We start from the raw sequence: 21,965 nt of genomic DNA on the forward strand, positions 1-21,965 counted from the left end.
TACTGCGGAAGATGGCCTTTTCCAGGTACCACTTCCACCATAGCTAGAATTAACTGCTGTGTCTGCAGGTGTGCCGGGGAATTCGCCCCTTTATTAACTCTTAATTTAGACACCTTTTCGGTTTGACAAGTTAAGACTTGCTTGGGGATTAGGACAGGGTGATCGTAGTGCCACCTTCAAAACAAAACGGAAAAACCTGTAAGGCCCCTTAGCGTCAGGTTCTCTTCCTAGAAGCTTTGCCTGCCAACTCCGCACTCTTCACATTTGGGGTTGTGCCCCCCTCCTTACGGGGGAAGTGTGGAAACTTGCTTGCTGTTCGTTGACATTATTGTGCATCGCAGGATAGCTTTGCTGCCATTATATTGTGTTCTCTCAATGGTGTTTGCTCTGAGGGTGGGACGAAAGGCTGTTCAGTGTCTCGTAAAACATTTACCAAAAGCACTGAGCCATGGTTTTGAAGGGCATTCCGTTGCCAGAGCGTAGGAGGCGAGGGCGAGCGAGGGAAAGAGAGCACCAGGTGTTTGGCAGGTACTGGTTTCATACTTTGGTATTTATTAATATTTAAAACTGTGGATTGCACAGGCCTCGGGCCCCCCTTCTCTTACAGGGGTGGGGATGGTGAGTGGGGGAATACGTGGGGTGGGCTGGGGGTGGGGGTGGGGGAAGGAATTTCTTGGTAAATTCTAGTTTACTGGTGGCTGGGAGCTCCTGCAGACTTGTAACCCTCCGGCGTTTTCGGTTTTACCAAGAGGGCTGAGGCTGTCATGGAGAGATGCCTGAGAGGCCTGAGTCTCTGCTGTGCGCTTGGACTTTAGCAGGGAGCCAGGCCGGGGACTCTGAGAGGCCAACCAAGTGTCACCTTGTGCCTTGTACCCGGTGACTCATTCTATTGAAAGCTTTTGCTAAATGGTGGCTCTGGTTTCATGAAAATACTTGAAAATTTTCTCCTCCCCACGCCCCGTCCCTCTTGTCCTAGGTTTAGACAAGATAAGTACAAATTAAAGGTCACTGTGGAAGTGTGCCTTTATCTGCAGATCTACACATTTAGGCACAGCTATTTCAAAGCCTTTTTACATTGCTGGCCATGGTCTTGAGAGATTCCTGGGTTAATATATGTCTTGGGAATACTAAGTATACTGAGAGGTGGTGGGCTCCCCCCCCCCCCCCCCGTTTTGTTTTTAGAAAATTTGAGCTCGTGTGATCAAGAGGGAACCTGAACGGTTTGCTTTTAATCAGTTGTGGTGACTATGAGGGACACGGATACCTATAGCAGAGGCTAGAGTCCAAACAGGAAATAGGAAATCCTGAAAAAGTAGCGCTCCAAAAAGTGGGTGCCAGCTCTTGGGCGATGGTGTCACAGTATAACTCGGGAAGCATATGGAGTCTTTGGCCCTCGTGGTAGCAGACGTCAGTGTGAGGTTGGTATTCACGCTTGAGAACCCCGTCGGTCCTGCCATGAGGCCGTCTGAGTCAGTAGTTGACGGTGACCGAATGAAGCAAGGCTTCTTTTGAACAGTTTCTGGTTGCCGTAGAAAGGGCTTGGGAGAGATGACTGTTTCAAAGTTAGAGGAAACTTACTCTCAGCTGAAACTTCCGGGTTGGCCTCATGTGTTTGGGCAGGTAGGACTCCATCTGACAACTTGTAGCGTTCCATAGACACAGTTCCAGGAAAGGATGGCATGTCGCTGTCGTTGGAGTAGTGAACGCAGCTGAGTAGCCAGTCCTTTAACTGCCTTGTCTGCTAAGAAGTTACATAATTTTCAAAAAGTGAATTAACCTTTTCCTATGCCCTTAAGATTTTGAGACTAGCTGGGCAGGGTGGCACCTGCCTTTAATGCCAACAAAGGCAGGTGGATCTCTGAGTTTGAAGCCAGCCTCGTTTATAGAGGAAGTTTTAGGACAACCAGGCTACACAGAGAAACCCTGTTTCAGGTGGGGTGGTGGTGGTGGTGGTTGGGTTTTTTGTTTGTTTGTTTTTGTTTTTTTTAAACAAGTATGAAAACTGGCCTGTCACATAGGTGCACCCGGATTGCACAACACGTGTAGCTAGGCCATCAGAGGGCCCGGGCAAATCCAAAATGGAGGCTTTGCCCACTGGAGGGGTCTGTGCACTCACACCAGGTGCCCTGGAGAAGGGTGATATTAGTCAGAGGGGAACAGAAAGGCTCTGGGCAAGGGCCTGAGCGTGAACTGGTTCTAGACACTTCCAGGTCTTCCTTTGTTTTATCTCACTGGAGAAATGCCTTCCTTTCAATTGTTCTAGATTTCAATTCCTCAGATGTGTGGAAGTAAGGTCACCCACCAGGCATTGTTTGACACCACATTGGGGGCCCTTATCCTTTCATCCTAGTTGGTTGAGTGACAGATTTTGCTGCTATTAAATGGGGTGAGAATGATTTTAATGTCAAGTTGGCTATGTGTAGCTGCCCTCTTTACCAAAGATTGGTAGTATTCTCTCCTTTGTTTTTGACACAGTCTCACTATGTAGCTGAGGCTGACCTTGAACTCCTGCCTCAGCTTCTGGAATGGTAGAGTTGTGGGTGTGTGCCGCCCTGCTGGGGACTGCACCTCTTTTCCTTCTTGAAGTGTTATCTCACTGCATATAGCTATGGCTGGCCTGTGGCTTACTATGTAGATTAGGCTGGCCTGGATCTCACAAAGACCCACCTGCCTCTGTCTTCAAAAGGACAGGATTAAAGGCGTATGACACCACACCCAGCCATCTGTTTTGAGAGACAGGGTATCACCAAACCTCCAGCTGGTGCAGAAATTACCATGCAGCCCAGGCTCACTCCCAACTCCAGCAATCCTTCTGCCTTAGCCTCCCAAGTACTGGGCTTACCTGAATGAGTAAACCAACATTTTGGTTTTATTTAGTCCCACCCCATGAGATGGAACCCATACCACACACCATGAAGGTGGCCAAGAACGTTGTGGGCACTCGGGGACAACCCACAATTATTCCGCTGCAGGAACATGGCAGCATCCTAATGGCATGTTGTTACACCCGGGGATCAGAGCATCCCTCGACTCTCGCCACTTAATACCGGTTCTCAGTAGCATTTCTGGTCGCCAGTGAATAATACATCTTTACCAGACCCATGCATCCATCAATCCATCCATCCATCCATCCATCCATCCACTTTATTAAAGGCCCATTCTGAGTGTGTGTTCTCATCTCTCCGTTCCTTTTTTGTTTTGTCTTGAGGCAGGGTCTCACAGCGTACGTACACAGGCTGGCTATGAACTTGTGACAACCTTCCTCGGTCCCCCCAGTTCTGAGACTATAGGTGCTTGGCCCCCTTGCCTGGTTTCATTTTCCACCTCTTATACATTCCTTCTTGGAGTCTCTCCTGCCACCCATACCCCCTGCATTAACCATCATCTATCACCATACTTTAGTTTTGGCCGTGGTTGAACTTTGAAGGTGGAGCCTGGTGGAGTCTACGCTCCAGTGTCTGGCCTCACTCACTTGGCACATACATCTGTGATGGCCGCCCATGGAGTTCCGTGTAGCTCTAATGTATGCTCTCCTTTGCTACCAAGTTTTGCTTTGTAGGTGTAGACCACGATTTTAAATTATTTCAGGAGTTGAAAATAGGAGTGGGTGAGCTGAAATCCATCCCTGTGTGCCAGCTCCTCAAAGTTAGGTGACGTCATAAAGGCTGGGATGGAAATGCTGTCACCTGAAAGGGCAGGAGGAGGGCCCGTTCCAGGGAGTGTGTTTGCCAAGTGCTCTGCGTAGGCCATTGATTTAACCCAAGCAGTCACCTCAGGGACAACTACCGCTGTTTTATATGAGGAGCCCAGTCTGAGAAACTGCGGGACTTCACGGTGGAGCCTAACTCAACTTGAAAATTGCTTGCCACACTAGAGAGCAATCTGGTCCTGGAAAAGACTGTTGGGGTTCTGCCACCACGATTTCCTAACACTCTCCCTCACCCCCCACCCCTTCAGTGCTTGTGGTTGCATCCAGGGCTTCCTTCATGTTTGCCATGTGCTCAGCGTCTGAACTATAGCTCAGCACACCCAGCCTTTGCATAGTAGTCCGAATATGCAGGTCCTGAAGGCCGGTGTGGGCCAAACCCTTTCCTCTTTCCCTTTGTAATTTGTTTGTTTTGAAGATAAGACTTTCTGGGCTCTTGTTTGTTTATTTTGCTTATAATTTTTTTCTTTTAAGTTTTTTTTTTAAACTGTATTCATTTCAGGGGTGGGGGCAGGCACACACCACGGCATATGTGTGGAGTCGGCTCACTCCCTTCACAGCATGGGTCCAGGGAGTGGATCTCAGGTCATCAGGGTTGACTGCAAAGACAGCTCTTTGTGGGGTGTGTCATCTCTGCAGGCCCTGCTTAGGACTTTTTCATATGCTGGGTATATATTCTAAACCCTATATCCAGCAGCTTTAATATTTTTCCCCTAAGTTCAAGTTTTGGTATTCCTTACCCGAAGGATAATAATAGGAAAGTTAAGTGAATGAAGTCCACATGGGAGTCAAAGGTCCCGTGTTTTAAAGTTTAATCCAAGGAGCTGGTTCACGAAAGGCAATGAAAGCTCAGGCTCAAGAGTACATCTCAGGGAGGAGGGGTTCAGGGAAGTGTGCATTCTGGGAAAAAGTTCCCAGACTTTTCCAGAAGGTCCTTTCTCAGAATAACAAAAGACAGTGTGTGCTGTCGTAGAATTTATTTCTAGCTGCAAGAGACAGGGACTCTGTTTTAAATATCTGCATTAATCTAAAGCGGCCTAAGTGACAGAGTGATCTTCTCAGTGAAGCCAGAGAGGTTGCGTGGACTACTGCCTGCCCAGGTCATGCCCAGGGGCATCTATGAGACCACCCTGACAGTGCCTCGCTTGAATGTTTCAAGTCACTCCTAGAAAGAGCAAGGCTGCCCCCTTTCTCTGCAGCCAGGGCTTTGCTCCTCTCACTGTTGGTAGAGACCCTTTCATAGGGAGATACTTTTTTTTTTTTAATCAACTTGAGCGGGACATGGTGGTACACACCTTTAATCCCAGCACTCAGGAGGCTGAGGCAAGCAGATCTCTGTGAGTTCAAGGGCAGCCTGGTCTACAAAGTGAGTCCAGGACAGCCAGGACTGTTAACACAGAGAAACCTTGTCTCAAAAAACAAACAAACAAAAACCACCAACTTGCCTTGAATAAATCCTCTTTAACTTTATGCTCAACCACAGGAACAGCATCTTGTAGTTGTACAGTTAAAAAACAAAACAAAACTTTCTTGACCTGGAGAGACAGCTCAGTGTTTTTTTTTTTTTTAAGGGCCCAGGTTTGGTTCCTAGCACTCTCATCGGGGGCCCCACCAACTCCAGGGCATCCAACAGCCTCTTCTGGCCTCTACGGGCAACTTAACTCTGGTGCACATACCGCCCCCCCAGACACACAAATAAACACAATTTAAAAACAACGCACCTTTAAAAAAATCATTTTCTCAAATGGTTTCCATGTTGACTGTTAGTTGTAGTCTTGAGGTGTTAGACATGTCCGTCTTTAGCACAAGAAAGTTGAAATACAGACACCCAGTTCACCACATATCTGCCTAAGAAAAGAGCTGACATCTGCCTCCACGGAGCCCAGGTCTTCTTGCTGCCCCCTACACAGTGTGTGGTGACCTGTGTCAGCATGCCTTTGCTCTACAGCACCCCCTCAGAACACACGGTGCCATGTAGGAGACACTGCACCAAATGCTTTATGTGTTCAATTCTCAGTTCCCACCCAACTTTGCCAGCTAGGGGGTCAGGCCACTCACCCCTTCATACAGAAAGAGAAAGCAAGGCACTGAGCGGTCAGGTGATTGGTTGGTTTCCTGCTTCCACCTCTAAGTGCACTCCTGTCCACCATGTCACCTGAGGGCACTCCTGTCCACCATGTCACCTGAGGGCACTCCTGTCCACCATGTCACCTAAGGGCACTCCTGTCCACCATGTCACCTGAGGGCACTCCTGTCCACCATGTCACCTAAGGGCACTCCTGTCCACCATGTCACCTGAGGGCACTCCTGTCCACCATGTCACCTAAGGGCACTCCTGTCCACCATGTCACCTGAGGGCACTCCCATCCACCATGTCACCTGCCACAGGTCTGAAAGCCTCGTCTTCCCATTATCTTCTTCATTACAATGGAGGTCAATTTAGAAGGCCTTAAACATTTCCCTTCTCATAAGTCCTGACTTATCCACAGCACGCCCTTTTGATGAATTGGTATCTTCTTCACGACTAGACATAGACATGAGTTAGATTCAGTTTTGAAATTAGCTGTTAACTATCAGGACTATAAGAAAAGCAGGGTCGGTGGCTATGAGAGGAGAGGAGCCACTCACCACCAGGGATGGGTGACCCGTTTGGGGAGAATCCTGGAAAAGGCAGCTCCTTGAGCAGGAAATTGGTCAATTGACTCCAGAGAAAGAGAGAGAGACAGAGGGGGGTTTGTGTATGTGTGATGTTTATGACCCTGTGTGAGAAGGACACCCAGCATTCTGCTCTGCTACTGCATGCGCGCACACACACACACACACACGTGCCCACAAACAGTTATACACACAAAGGCCGGAACGGAGGTCTTGGTGGAGAAGGCATGACAACAGGCGGGCATGATGGCAGAAGCCGGAAGCTGCCTGCTCACATTTCATCCTCACACAGGAAGCAGAAGCAGGCAACAGGAAGTGGGGCGGGGCTATAAAACCAGGTTGATGAGTTTAAGAGCACTTGTTCCTGCAGGGGGCTTTGCACCACATAGCAGCTCACATAGTGTCTATAACTCTACTTCCAACGCCCCCTTCTGGCCTGCAGACACCAGCACCCTCATGGGTATATATACATACTCAAGCAAAGCACTCACACATAAACAAGTCAGGGGATGGGGGGCAACCCTGGAAGTCCACCCCCAGTGACATACTTCCTCTTTAAAGTTTCACAACCTTCTTGAGACGGGGCCACCATCAACCTATGGGTGTCATTTGTAATTCAAACCACCACAGCATCTTGATGAAAATGCTAGGCTGGCAGACAGTGAGCCCCCAGGGATCCCCCTGCCTCTGCTTCCCCCCAGCAGCAGACTACAAACTTACTCCACTACCACCTTCTAACGTGGGTTCCAGAGGCAAACTGTTGCCCTCACGTGAGGTCAGCAGCATTTTACTGAACTGTCTGCCCAGGCCTTGATTTGTTCCGTTTTAAAGATGTAGTATTGAGTCATCTCTCCAGCCCCCTTGTTTTGTTATTTTTGAGACAAGTTCTAGCTCCGTAGACCCAGCTAGCCTGCCTAGTACTTTCGACGTAACTGAGGCTGACCTTGAACTTGAGGCAACCCTCCAACTTCTTTCTGCCTCAGGACAGCTGGGACTGCAGGTGTGCGCCACCATGCCTGACTCCTCGGGAGCTCTTTTTACCCTCAGTATTCTTGGGAAGGAAATTGCAGAAACGCATCCAAACTGTCCCTCGTTTGGCTCTGTAGGCTGTTGCTTTCCTGTTTGAGATAATAGCAGAAGTGAAATCAAGTGCTCAGAATGGTTTCCAAGCTTTCGGGCAGCCAGAAAGATACCAGGGATGTCAGTGGGGTCTTAAAAACCATCACCCCAAGACTGACCTCCTGCTTCTCTGGTCTGGGATTCATAATAAAGAGCTGGTTAGCATCTGGGACCTTCATCCTGCCTAGCACAGTGGCCTTTTCTGTTTGACACTTAACTTCGCGTGGGTTTTGAGGGGGCGTTGCCGTGGGAGCGTTCGGTGTGTCAGAGCGTGGCACACTGTTGGAGCCCTGCGGTTTTCCCTTGACCTTCCTTTCCAACAGCATTCCTAGAAGGGAGTTCATGCCCGTGAAAGAACCTGGAGTCCTCACGGTGAAGTCAAGAGACTGAATATTGGCCCGGGGTGACTTTTCCCCCAGTAAGGATTGTGAAACCCGAACATTTAAATTAACCATTGTTTGAATGAGTGCTTTCTCTGTGTCAGCCACATATGCAAACTCGGGAAGAAACCAAACAAAGATTCCATTCTGCTCTTCCAGAAATGACTTTTTACTGTAAGGACATAGGAAACACCTGCTTGCCTGGGCTTTATTGTTTAATACCGTCTCGCTCACTCTGTAACTCAGCAGCTCGACTTATAGAAGCCCAGGATTGCTTCAAATTCATGATCCTCCTGCGTTAGGCCCCCACCTCAAGAGTTGGGGTTATAGGATTAGGTCTCTATCAGGTTTTCTTTTTTAAATAAGAAAATTGTGGCGATTTGAGTACATTTCCTGCTGCTGTTTGACACTAGTTTGTCTGAGAAAGCAAGAGCCCTTTATGAAGAAGGCACACACTCCCCTGACACACTCCCCTGACTAGACTCCTACTTCTCGCATGATAAAGGACTTTCTTGCTCTACATAAGAATTTGAACGAAGGAGTGGCCCAGGGCGTGGCTTCTGTTGAAGGGACACACACCCGGATGTGGGACCTGATTCACCTCTGGGCCTTCCGCTTTCCAGGCCTGGTGAGTTAGAGAAATCTCTATCCATTCCTGCCTGCTCTCTCAGCTGGTGTGCCGGTTACACCTCCTCCGGCGAGCACTCTATTGTTTGTACAGTAGGGAAAATAAAGAGATTTGTTTTAATTGTAGGAAGCTGATTTGCATAGCGTGTTTTTAAATAGAGAAATTAAACATCCAGAGATTCAGGCTTATGAATGGTACTGGAGCATCTGTTTCTCGCCTCCCCCTCTTAGATAGGGACTCGCTGTGTAGCTCAGGCTAGCCTTGAACTCACAGAGATCCACCTGCCTCTGCCTCCTAAGGGCTGGGATTAAAGGACGTGCCACCACACCTGGCAGTGCAGCACTGCCGAGTCTGGCGTGGTGCTCACACCTGTAATCCTAGCACTGGGGCACTGAAGCAGTAGGATTTTACTGTAAGAATGAGGCTCTGTTTCAAGAAAACAAAGGAGGAAGAGAGGAAAGGGAAGGGGCAGGAATCTTTATTTTATTCTGAAACACAAAAACGTAAATAATTCTTAGCTATTGCCATTTTCACTTAAAAATATGCATTTATTGCTCAATCCTAAGCACAATTTTTGGTAAAGAATTTGCTATTTTGATATGCAACTCAAAAATGATCTATTTCTGAGTCATATAAAAGTTGTTAAAAAAAATTGTAATCAATGGGCCTGGAGAGATAGATCAGTGGTAAAGAACACGGACTGTTCTTACAAAGGACCCAGGTTTGATTCCCATCACCCACATGGTGGCTGGCTCTCAACTCTTTGTTTCAGGGGGATCCAATGACAGCCTGGCCTCTGGGTAAGAGACACACATGATATACGTGCATACATACATACATACATACATACATACATACATACATACATATATACAGACAGACGCTCACACATACACTTAAAAAACAAATCAATCTTTAAAAAAAAATACTGTGATGAATATGAGGAATTTGGGTGGAATGTGAACCAGTTAAAAGACTCTCACTATTTTGGGTGGAAGAGATTTTCAAAATGATTCATTTAACAATTGAACCCTGTTAATTTGTTATAGGTTTTGCTGGTTGGTTTTTTGGTTTTGGGTTTTGGGGGGTTGTTTGTTTGTTTATTGTTTTGAGACAAATCTTACTTTGGAGTAAGTCGGCCTGGAACTTTGTAGACGAAGCTAGCCTCCAATTTACAGAAATCTGCCTACCCCTGCTGCACAAGCACTGGCTTGCACCACCGTGCCCAACCCAATTTGATTTCTGCCAAGACCTTATCACAAAGCCAGAGGGGAGAAACAGGAGGAAGTATGAACAGCCTAATTCACTGAAGAAACCGTGTGGCTTACAACTTAAGGAAGAAAACTGCCACAAACGACCTTTGAGTTCGCACTTAGGCACTACTTCCTGCTGCAGATGAACACTTTGTTTTTTCTATGCCTTACCGTCTTGCACATGTGTACTGTGTGTGGATAGTGTGTATGAGGCAGAGAGTGAGGGTCAAAAACCTAAAAAATAGGGGCCGGGAAATGGTTAGGAGTTAGGAGCAGAGGACCCTGTTTCTATCCCAGCACCCACAAGGCAGCTCACAACCAGGTCTGGAGTACCTGACACCCACTTTTGACCTCTGTGGACACTAGGCAGGAAAGTGGTCCACAGACATACATGCAGGCACAATACCCTTACATGCACGCACTCATTTAGAAATGAGAAAAGGCCAGGTGTGGTGGCACACCCCTTTAATCCCAGCACGCAGAGAGACAGAAGCAGGCAGGTGGCTGTGAGTTTGAGGCCAGCTACAATTGGAGTCCAGGACAGCCTGGACTCAGAGAAACCTTGTCTTGAAAAACCATGGGGGGGGGGGCGAGAAACATATGAGAGGGCCATTAATAGGGTATGCTCTAAAAATAGAACGCAAAAAACACAGAACATCTTCAAAGAATCTGAACACCTGAATTTCCATCCATTACAAGATGGATCACAGATGTGAGTGAGGGTTTTAAATATCCCTGTTTCCATCTTTTTTAATACCCGGTAGTAGTCTTAAGCCATTAGCCAAGGTGTGTGTGTGTGTGTGTGTGTGTGTGTGTGTGTGTGTGTGTGTGTAGGCGCGCACGCATGCTTGCATGCATGCATGCATGCATGTGTGCATGTGTGCATGTGTGATATTCCACCACATCATTTTGGCTTTTCTTGAGTTCTGTGGCTGATTCAGATTTCCAGCATAGTCATAATATATAATGTATTTAAGTAAAATTTCCAGCATTACTAAAATACTCCTTGTAATTCTGTAGGACAGTACCTTGTGCCCACCTCTTGCCTTGAGCCTGCCTTTAGGGAAGCTCCCCAGGCCTAGAGAAAGGCCATGCTACTCCAGCACCTTTGGGGAAGCTCCCCAGGCCTAGAGAAAGGCCATGCTACTCCAGCACCTTTGTTCTTCCCTCTCTGAGTTTTAGGTGCATATGGTGCATGTTTCCAAAGTTGAGAGGGTGGACGAAGGGCCGGAGATGATGACCATACCACACATTAGTCACTGGCTTTAAGTCTGTGGTAAGACATGTGTCCAGGGTTAGTGAATTCTCCCGCTGTCGAGGTCCGAGCCATGGAAGAGTTTCTGACTTAGGTGCAGCCTCCCAGCCAACCACTTGGACAAGCATGACCTTAGCTGGGTCTAATATTTCTTAACAACGCTGGGGGTGGGTGTGGGGCTCAGTTCACTTCCTCCTCATGCTTGACTTCCCCTCAATTCAGAGCAGGTTTGATTCATCCAGTGAAGTTCTGTGCTTCTTTCTCTGGACAAAGCAACAAGGACGGATCAGGTTTGCCGTGGGAAACGCACCAGCACAATTCCAGTAGAACAGGTGGTGTGGCCAACATGGCGGGCTCTCCCTTGGAACCCGAAACACGAGGCCGGTAACATCGCCTCCCGTGGTGTCAGAAACACATTGGGCCTTGATGTAAACTCGCTGTGGCCAGCTGGCTGGATAGCATCGGGGGTTTTGCTACCAACTATTTACACGCTGAAGATTACAAGCTGGGGGAAGCAGGAGGTCAGGGTGGAGAGATGGGGAAAGGGAAAGAGAATACATGCACCCACTCTTGTGCACTTTAAGTCCTCACTGGTGTGCGTGCGTGTAGCAGGTGGTTGAGTCATGAGATCTGAAAGTGCACACAGTCCCTGGAAAGGAAGAGCTGAAAGACCGAAGAAAGATCACTGGATCTACTGAGCTTCACTTGGTTCTTATGTGACCATTGGTTGAATCTTTGAAAACATTAAAAAAAAAAAAGACTTCATTTTTAATTATATGTATATGTGTTTTTGAGCCTGTGAGTGCAGGTGCCCAGAGGGGCCAGAAGAGGGCGTCAGATCCCCCCTGGAGCTGGATCTACAGACAGTTGTGAGCTGCCTGATGTGGGGGCTGGGAGCAGAACTCAGGTTCTCTGAAAGACCAGGACATCCTGTGGTCTTAACCGCAGAGCCACCTGTTCAGTTTCCGTGGGTTGAATCTTAAGAACGTTTTAATAGTGTGCCAACTGGCCCTGGAGTAACGCTCTTCCCACACAAATGGGAGACTTTGATTAGTCCGTCTTCTCCACCAGAGCAGGCGCCAGTGTTTCAAGGTTTACGAATCCAACTCTCCCAGAATCCTCTGTTGAGGGTCCCCTGTTAGAGCTAGGCTTACGTTGTCCAACGTAACTGGCCAGCAGTCACGTGCAGCACAGCACTCCTGCTACAGCAGGAGATAATACTAAATGCTAAACATCCATGTAAAATATGCTGCCAGGTCCTAGGTAGGGTGCCAGCAGGAAATAGGGGTTGAACTAGTAAACCTCAAATGGGTTACTCAGTTCATCAACTATTTCTCAAGTTTACATGAAGCTCACGGCAGGAAGAAGTCACATCTTTTGGCCCGCAGGGTACCCCAGCATGGGATGCCGGGTGGTGGTCCTCACCTGTAGGTTCCATAGGCTGATTCATATGGACCTCTTCTTGGGCACCAACCAAAGGATAAACTGAGTGAGTGAGTGAGTGCGTAAGTGAGTGAATGAAGAGCGGGTGAAAACAAAGTGCCGGGTCTCAAGAACATTGTAACCCTACCACCACCGAGGACATGACTGCAGGCAGCTCTCATGGAAACACAGTTTACTGTGTGTGTGATTCAGGCTCAGTGTGCTTAGAAAGACGGAGGGAAACAATCAAGCTCCCTCCTAGGATCTGCAGGGAAATCTTCCCTTGCTGTTTTCATACAAATCTGAAAATGATGTCATCTAAAAGCCTTCTTGTTAATATGCCGTTTCCTATGCAGTGAATTTCGGTTTCACTTTCTTATGTTTTTTAACCAAATGTAGGGTTTGGTTTTTGTTTTTATTTCTGTTGTTGTGGTGGTGGTGATGGTTTGAAGTAACTTTTCCCCCGATCTTGGCACTATAGTCCCTACTCTTTCTTTCTTTCTTTCTTTCTTTTCTTTTCTTTCTTTGGCTTTTAAGACAGGGTTTCTCTGTGTAGCCTTGGCTGTCCTGGACTCACTTTGTAGACCAGGCTGGCCTCGAACTCACAGAGATCCGCCTGCCTCTGCCTCCTCGAATGCTGGGATTACAGGCGTGCGTCACCGTGCCCAGTCCCACCTTTTAATGTATCTATTTAATAGGTATTTATTGGGCATCTGATGTTAAGGTATGAAACATTAACACCACAGAGAGATATAAGCCAAGGGAAAGAGGGCTTAATCTGAGATTGAAGTTATAAATTTATACCCTGTGCTATAATGAGAAATCTGTAATTTTTTAGCACAACGTGGTCAGATGGATGAACCCAGACCCTCAGGACTGCTGGGCAAGTGGACCCCCACCCCATCCTCCTCCTCCCACCCCCCCCACCCCATCCTCCTCCCACCCCCGTCTACATCCCCAGTCCTTAGAATTTCCTGGTAATTGTTTACTTGTTTTTGTTGTTGATAGTCTTTTGTTGTTGTTTTGAGACAGGATTGTTAGGTAGCCCTGGCTGTCCTGGAGCCCGTTATGTAGAACAGGCTGGCTTCAAACTCATGGAGATCCACCTGCCTCTGCTGGGATTAAAGGCATGTGCCACCACGCCTGGTTGTTGCTTTTGAAACAGGGTTTAGCTGTATTACCCCAGCAGGCACCCACCTATTATATATTACCAGACTAAGCAAAACTAGCTTAGCAGAGGTTTGGAAGCCAAAAGCTTTTGACTTTGATTTGTACTTTATAGAATTACACTTACAAATTAGTAAGTACTTGTATTTCTTAGACAACAGAGAGCCTTATTTTTCTTCTTAAAAGAGTTTTATTATATTTTATTTATTTGGTGTGTGTGTGTGTGTGTGTGCGTGTCTGTGGTGTATGTGTGTTTGTATAACTGTGTGTATATGTGTGTCTTTGTGTGTGTGTCTCTCTCTATGTGTGTGCATATGTATGCATGTATCTGTAGTGTGTGTGTATGTGTGTGTGTTTGTGCATGCACACTCCCAAACTGAGCCATCATAACCCTTAAGTTACTTCTTGTCACCTGCTATTTGGTCTCAGCAACCAGAAAAGCAACCAACACACCAACAAGTGTCAATCAATGCTCATGGAGGCCAAGTGACGCTTGAAGCGCTCTCTCCTGCTGCCAGCCCTGCCTTGGTTTGTGGGTAAGCAGGGTTACCAGCCTGTGCCAGCATGCCAGAGTCTTGTCCATTCCCAGAACACGTTTACTTGTTTGCATCGTACACGTTGACTGTGTATGGGCTGGGGGCCTGGCGGTGGGGCAGATGGCAGGTGTAAGCTGCTCCTCTGTGCGGGTGCTACTGATCTCTGCTTTAGGACTTTTCTTATCATTGTGTGCCAACTTGGCCCTTGTCCTAGCCCATCGGTGCTGGCTCCCGGATTCTGTATATAGAGCCTTAGCTTTTTGAGGGGAGAGGGTGGTGCCGTCCCTTAAGTACTTTTTGCTCTGAGGACAGAGTGTTGTGTCTCCTGAGAAACTGTCATTTCTTATTCTCATGGTGTCAGGGGTTGGGGGAGGGACCATTTATGACTATCTCCTGAAATGAGTACAAGAGTACTGGACAAATCTGATCAGGAAGAAACCAGTATGGTCAAGATTACTTCACTCTTCCTCCTTGCAGCAGGGGGAGGTGGGGCACACGGCTGTAACCCCAGCACTTGGCAGGTGGACGTGGGCCAGTCTGAGCTACCTGAGCCCCTGTCTCAAAACCAAACCAAACCAGAGTCCCAGCCCTCCAGCACTTGCCATTCTATTCTGCCCAGCAGTGTAGTCGGTGCGGACCTGTCTGTGTGTTTCCTAGTCAACTGTAAGCTTGTGCTGAGTGAGTGTAGGTCTGTGTGGCTGTAACCTGGGAGCCCATACAGGAGGGTGGGTAATTAGGTGTCAACTGGAGGCATCCTGTGGACGCATTGTCCTAGTGAGGTCTCTTGTCTCCTCAGGAGAGCCTGAGTGGATCCATCTTCCATGGCTTCTCTCTCTCTCTCTCTCTCTCTCTCTCTCTCTCTCTCTCTCTCTCTCTCTCTCCATCATCTCTTTGGTCACATCTGCCGGGCAGCGCACAGCGTGTATGTGTGACTTAGGTGTATGCCCTCAGCACCCAGCTCACAGTGGGACCCTGGAATTGTTTGGGGCCTTGTGCGAGCTTTGTTGGACAGACGGGGCATCTGAAGTCTGCCCAAGGCAGCCAATGTGACAAGGGACAGGGTTAGGTTTTGACTCACTGTCTTCCCTACTCCAAAGCCTGTTTTCTTTCTGAGTCTTGGTCACTTGTCTGATGTGTGTAGTTTGTCTTAGCTCCCTGTTGGAGAGCAGCATTGATGGGGAGGCTAGAAAGCTGAGGAAAGGAAAAGATGAGGAAGGTGAGTGCTGGCGGAGGCTGACGAGAGGCGAGCCGCTGTAACAGTGCGCTGGTCCTGAGCCCCGTCCCCACACTCAGTGTATGGACTTGCACACAGACCCCATGAGGGAACAGTCACACAGGGGCCGCTGAGAAAGCCTTTTGTTGCACTTCTAGTCACTAAGAGAGCGACAGAGCTGAGACACTTCGCTGCTCACCCAGACATAAACATGGTGTCAACGTGGAGACTCCTGACTTTATTCTACGTGGTTAAGCATTTACTTAGGACGTTTGAGTCTGAAATGAGATTGGGGGAGGCAGGTATAGCCCGAGCCTTCCTGCGTCTGAGCTCTGTTCCTTGAAAGACTGGTGGGAACAGGGGAGTTACGGGAGCGCACCTTGGACCAGCTCCCTTCTGAGGGTGCATGGTGCCGTGTGGGCAACTTCGTTTCACAACTTTTTAAAGTGGACAGCTTTACCAGGACATAAGCATCTCTCCGCTGTGGACGTTTCACCGTGCTTTGGTATGTTGTGCCGCTGTGTGACCATCAGCGTGGCTGCTTTCAGGACAAAGCCATTACCTGAAAAATCCCCAGTGTCCAGTACCAGCCACTTCTGCTTTCTCTCTCGCCTACCTACCTTCTGTCCCTTTCATAAACACGGATGCCTTACAATATGGATGTTTATAATATGGATGTTTACAATACGGATTTATATCATTCATGAAGCCTTCTTTCACTCAGCACACCATTTTCTTTTTCTTTTTTAAATGTTATTTTAAGAACTTTATTAAGGTTTTTCTTAAATGTCATATATTGGTCATATTCTCTCCCCTAGCCCAGCTTCCTCCAGGTACTTCCTACCTCCCTGCCCACCCCCAAATATTTATTTTTAGTTCTCTATTTATTTGAAACAATTCAATCATTGCACGAGGCGGTGGGGGTAGGAGCATGGAGGCTACAGAGGGTGTCGAACCCCCTGCAGCCGGAGTTATAGGTGCTGTGAGCTGCTGAACGTCGGGGTTGGGAACTGAACTCAGGTCCCTAGGAAAAGCAGCGACTGCCCTTAAGCAATGAGCCGTCTCTCCAGCCCCTAGAACAGTCTTTTCGGGATCCATGTGTGTTCTAGCATGTGTCAGTACCTCGTTAATATTTTTTCTTGTAAAGCAACGTTCTATTGTGTGAATATATCTCACTTAATTTCTGTACATTTGAGGATGTTCCACCCCTGCTTTTTGGATATCGTAACGCTGCTGTGGCTTTGCAAGTTTTATGAGTGTTCGTGTGTGTTCTCACACTTGTGTGGGCGTTCATGTGTATGTGCACAGGTGCACGGCTAGACCAGAAGTCAACGCTGGTGTCGTCTTCTCGCTCTCCGCCTTATTTTTGAGACAGCTTCTCACGGAACCTGGAGTTTCCCATTTCTGCTAAACTGGCTGGACAGGGAAAAACCCACGCACATTTGACCTGCGTCAGTCACCCTCCACCCCAGGTGCTGGGATCTCAGCTGCCCCCTCCCCCAGGTGCTGGGATCACAGGTGTGTGCACTGTGTCAGGCTTGTTCTAGTGTGCTGAGAATCCACACTTAGGACTTTCACAAGCACTGTATCCACCAGGCCATCTCCCTAAAAACCCTTTTTAAAATTTTTGTGAGGTCATGACTCTATCTCTCTTGCACATGTGCTGGACCGTGTGCTAACTGTCTTTTCAGTTATTTGAAGGAACTGTCAGCAGCACGCATGGCCGTACCGTGTGACAGCTCCAGTGGCAGCAGGTGAAGGTTCTGATTTCTTGTCTTAATTAAAATATGTTGGTTTGTCTTTTGTTGTTGTTGTTGGTTTTTTTTTTTTTGAGACAAGGTTTCTCTGTGTAGCCCTGCCTGTCCTGGAACTCACACTGTAGACCAGGCTGGCCTTGAACTCGCAGCGATCCGCCTGCCTCTGCTTCCCGAGTGCTGGGATTAAAGGCGTGTGTCACCATGCTAGGTTGTTTTTGTCTTTTTGATCATAGCCATTCCAGTGAGTGTAGGGTGAATTTCGTTGTGATCTTAATTTGCATTTTTCTGGGTCCAATCACATGAGCTTATTCAGCCTCATGTGCTTCTTGGGCATGGATGGATCTTTGGAGACATGTCTATTCACTTCCTTTACCTATTTTTAAATGAGCTTCTTTGTCTTTTTGTTATTAGCTTATGGTAGCTCTTTACCTATTTTAATAAAGCTATTAGCAGAAATATGCTTTACAAATGTCTTCTCCCCATTTCATGGCCTGACTTTTTAATTAATTACTTGTTTGTATTTTTTGTTTGTTTGTTTGTTTGTTTTACCTTCACCAGGGCCTTATATTAGCACTGTGCTACTGCACCACAACTCATAGTTTTTATACTCTGTGTTTATGGGGAGGGTACATGCCACCTCACTTGCTTGGAGGTCAGAGGCCAGCTTGCAGGAGTTGGTTCTCCTCCTCAGTCACTGTGCTATTGTCATTTCTGACTTTAGACTGTTGATTTTCATCTAGTAAGCCCATGGGATGTCATATTTGGTCATGGTGCATAATACTTTTTATATTTGTTTGGTGTCATCTTAAAATATTTATTTATTTGTATGTGTGTTGCCATGGATGTCATGTGTGTGGAGGTCAAAGGACAACCTGAAGGTGTCCGTTTTCCCCTTCCAACTTATGGGTCCTGGGGGACAAAAACAAAAACCCATATCAGCATCTTTTACCGATTTATTACCTTGCCAGTCCTCTCTGTTGGTTTGAGACATAAGGGTCTCATGTGGCTTAAACTAGCCTTGAACTCTTGATCTGCCTGATTTGTTTGGGTTACTTTAAATTGTGATGATAAAATATCACAACCAAAGGCAACTTAAGGAAGAGTTTATTGTGGCTTATGGTTCTAGAGGGAGCGTCCATAATGGTGGGATGCCATGGTAGCAGGCGACCAGAGCAGGACACGGGCCGATCACGGGTACCCAGAACAGGACACGGGCCGATCACAGGTGCCCAGAGCAGGACACGGGCTGATCACGGGTACCCAGAGCAGGACACGGGCCGATCACGGGTCCCCAGAGCAGGACATGGGCCGATCACGGGTGCCCAGAGCAGGACATGGGCCAATCACAGGTGCCTGGGGCAGGACACGGGCTGATCACGGGGGTGAGGGGGTGGGGGGGGTTGTGAGCTGCTGTGTGCGGGTGATGGGAACTGAGCGTGCGTCCTCTGGTAGAGCACCAAGCTATCCTACCTGCTGAACCATCTATCGTTCCAGATTTCCTATTTCTTATTTTTGGAGCTTATTTCCCCTAGAAATGTGTCTATTACATGTAGGTTATTGAGTTAACTGGCAAACATTGTTCATAGAATTTCTTTGTAATCCTTCCATTTATTTCTTGGCATTACCAGTGGCATCTTCTCTGTTTTCCTGAGTTTGGGTAAGCTTTTCTGTCTTCCTTGTCATTTAGCTACACGTTTGTCAATGTTATTTATCTTTAAAAAAAAAAACTATTAACTTTTGGAATTTGATCATTTTTACATTTTTGTATTTTTTTAGTTGCTTGAACATTTGATGTAATGGGTTTTGACCGTATTCCCTATTTACTCCCTCCCCCAACTCTTCCCAGATCCACCGCTTCCTTCCCTACCCACTCAACTTTGTTCCTTCTTCTTCCTCTTCTCCTCCTCCTCCTCCTTCTTTTTCTTCCATTTATCAAGTCCAGTTTGTGCTGCTCCTGTGTTCATGGATGTGTAGTCCTTCCTCACTTGTAGCTTGCTGTTTAGTTTTGAGATAAGGTCTTACTATGCATGCTTGGCTTGCCTGGTATTTGCTGTTTTGCCCAGAGTGTCCTTGAACTCTCAACCTGCAGACTTCCCTTTACAGACCGCATCAGAGAACTGAATACATAAAGGCGGCACACAGAGTACCTGGCCCATTGGTCTCTCACCCCACTGTGATGGAGTTCGTGCAGCATGCTGGTTCTAGGGCCAACACAGGTTCTGGGGTCTTGTTGACTGAGTGTGAGTTCTCCCTCTGCGACCAACAGCTGTGAGACACTGAGCAATGTATTTAAGTCCTCTGAGCCCCATTTTCAACATGTGTAGACTAAGGTAGTCACTACATCATTGTGAGGGTTAATTAAGACTAAGGCATGTAGCCAGGTATGATGACGCATGCCTTTAATCCCAGCACTCAGGAAGCAGAGGCAGGTGGATCACTGTGAGTTCGAGGCCAGCCTGACCTACAGAGTGAGGCCAAGGCTACACAGAGAAACCCTTGAAAAACCAAAAACAAGCAAACAAACAAAAAAGATTTAACAGTCTAACTATTTAATATTGGCTAGCTATTCCTAACTTAATGTCACTGTGAACAAACGTAAGCGAATGCCGAGTTGATGCCACAGGTAACTGGCCAGTCTGGAATTGTGACTCCCACTCATTTCCACATCTCTGTCACCACCCATGATGTCCACTTCACTACCTGGCTGGGACACATCTCCCACTACAGCCTGGCAGTCCTCTAGGGAATTTCAAAGACCTTGGCTTATTCAATCTCGCATCCACATTGTAATGATGATGGAACAAAAGCAGGAAATGGATTTTCCTAAACAAATCTAAAACAAGCCGAGGGGGCAAGGTCCATAAATTATGAAAATGGTACTCATTTTTTTTTTTAAAAAAAATTCTCATTTACAGTCTCTAGCTCCTTTATGGGCTCCCTTTATGAGAAGGATGGCAACGCCCTTCTGAATTCACCAGGCAGACGGTGTTGAAGCCGTGTCATGTGAGGGAACGTGCTGGAGCAGTTCTGTGCTTTCAGGGAACTGCTTAAAACACACACACAGTCTTATTCTCACTCCGCAGACAAACAGTGGTCACACTGTTACAACAAGAAAGTGAAAAAGGTATCTGGATTGTCCCTTATTATGAAACCTTCAGATAACCTCTTTTAAAATTAAAATGTGCCTGGGTTTTTTTATGTGCACATGTAGTCCTGCCTCTCAGGGGAGCGGGGGATGTGACAGGGGACTGATGACTTTGAGGCCAGCCTGAGCTACGTAGAGTATAGCCTTGTCTGAAAAGCCCAGTGACGAGCAAAAGAATCCATTAGTTACAAGTTAAAAACTGTCAGTCCCGTGAGTCCTGGTATATGTATACAGATGGATTTTGGTTTTAAGGATGGGATAAAATTTTCAAAAAACCGAACTCAAGAGTAAATAGTTAAAAGGGAATGCTGGGATCCGAACTCGGGCCTTCTGCAAGAGCGCTCTCTCTCTCTCTCTCTCTCTCTCTCTCTCTCTCTCTCTCTCTCTCTCTCTCTCTCTCTCTCAGCAGTCTCTCCAGCCTCTGGGATTTCATCTCCTAGTCAAGCACTGTTGTATTTAAGATGGCTGCTGCCTTAGCTGTGTTCACATTAGATAGCTACCACCATGAAAACACCAAGTGTTCGTGAGTTAAATAAATCTTGACATAGGCTTAGATAAACAGCACACTCCATGGGAAGATTAATGCGCACTGTAATATGTTCACATTAAATGCTTGATACTGTTGTTTGTGGATTTTGGGTTTTTTTTCGGTTTGGGTTTTTGTTGTTGTTTGTTTGTTTGTTTGAGACAGGGTTTCTCTGTGTAACAGTCCTGGCTGTCTTAGAACTTGCTCTGTAGACCAGGCTGGCCTCAAACTCACAGAGATCCACCTGCCTCTGCCTACCAAGTGCTGGGTTAAAGGCGTGCGCCACCACTGCTCGGCTATGGTTGGTGTTTTTGACACAAGGCCTCATACTTTAGTTTAGGCCTTGGCACTCACTGTATAGCCCAGGCTTGCCTAAAATTTATAGCAATCCTTTTGCCTTCCAAGTGCTAGGATTACAGGCTGGCACACATCTTAATTTGTGTAATTAGTAGCTCATGCAGCCCAGCCTATCTTTGACTTCCTTTGAAGCCCAGGATGACTTTGAACTCCTGATCCTCTTGCCTTTACCCTCCAAGTACTTAGGCTCCAGGTATGTGCTGCTGTGCTCGCTAGAATTGGTCAGTTTGAACAAAGAGGTGTTACCTGGGAAGAGGGAACCTCCTCAGTGTAGGAACTGCCTCCATCAGATTGGCCTGTGGGTGTGTCTGTGGGGGGCATGTTCTTCATTACTCACTGCCTTGTTACTTTTCTGTTGGTGTAAAGGGACATCACGACCAAGGCACCTTACAAAAGAAAGCATTTAATGGAAGGTTAGCTTACACTGTCAGAGGGTGACCAGCTCATGATCACGGCAGGGAGTGTGGCAGTGGGCAGGCCAGCTCTGGAGCAGTAGCCGAGAGCTCACACGTGACCCACAAGCATGGAGGAGAGAGAGAGAGAGAGTGAGGGGGGGGGGGAAGGAGAGAGAGGAGAGAGTGCTAAATGGGCCTTTGAAACCTCCAAATCCACCCTGAAGTGACCACTACCTCCCAAGGCCACACGTATCACTCCTAAACAGTTCCACCAACTGGGAACTGAGCATTCAAATATGAAATGGCTGACACAATGATGTGGAAGGCCTGATCCGCTGTGGGTGGTGCCACCACTGGGCTGGTGGTCCTGCACTGTGTAAGAAAGCAGGCCGAGCAGGCCGGTGAGGAACATCCCTCCGTGGTCTCTGCTAACGTTTCTGTCTCCAGATCT

General features: G+C 47.3%; 1 protein-coding gene across 8 annotated transcripts in view; it reads left to right on the forward strand.

Annotated features, from left to right (window-relative positions):
• The window catches only part of RBM47 (RNA binding motif protein 47), a 139,328-nt gene that overhangs the window by 73,454 nt on the left and 43,909 nt on the right, over positions 1 to 21,965 (forward strand). The window contains exon 1 of one of the 8 annotated variants that reach the window (XM_084797595.1): positions 442 to 528. The exons of the other annotated variants lie outside the window; for them this stretch is intronic. The gene's annotated coding sequence lies outside the window, so the exon portion shown is untranslated. Of the gene's footprint in view, positions 1 to 441; positions 529 to 21,965 lie in introns of those variants that run through there. 8 annotated transcript variants of the gene reach the window in all.

Source organism: Acomys minous (assembly GCF_964271855.1).
Source record: "Acomys minous genome assembly, chromosome: 10".
Taxonomy (NCBI): Eukaryota; Metazoa; Chordata; class Mammalia; order Rodentia; family Muridae; genus Acomys; species Acomys minous.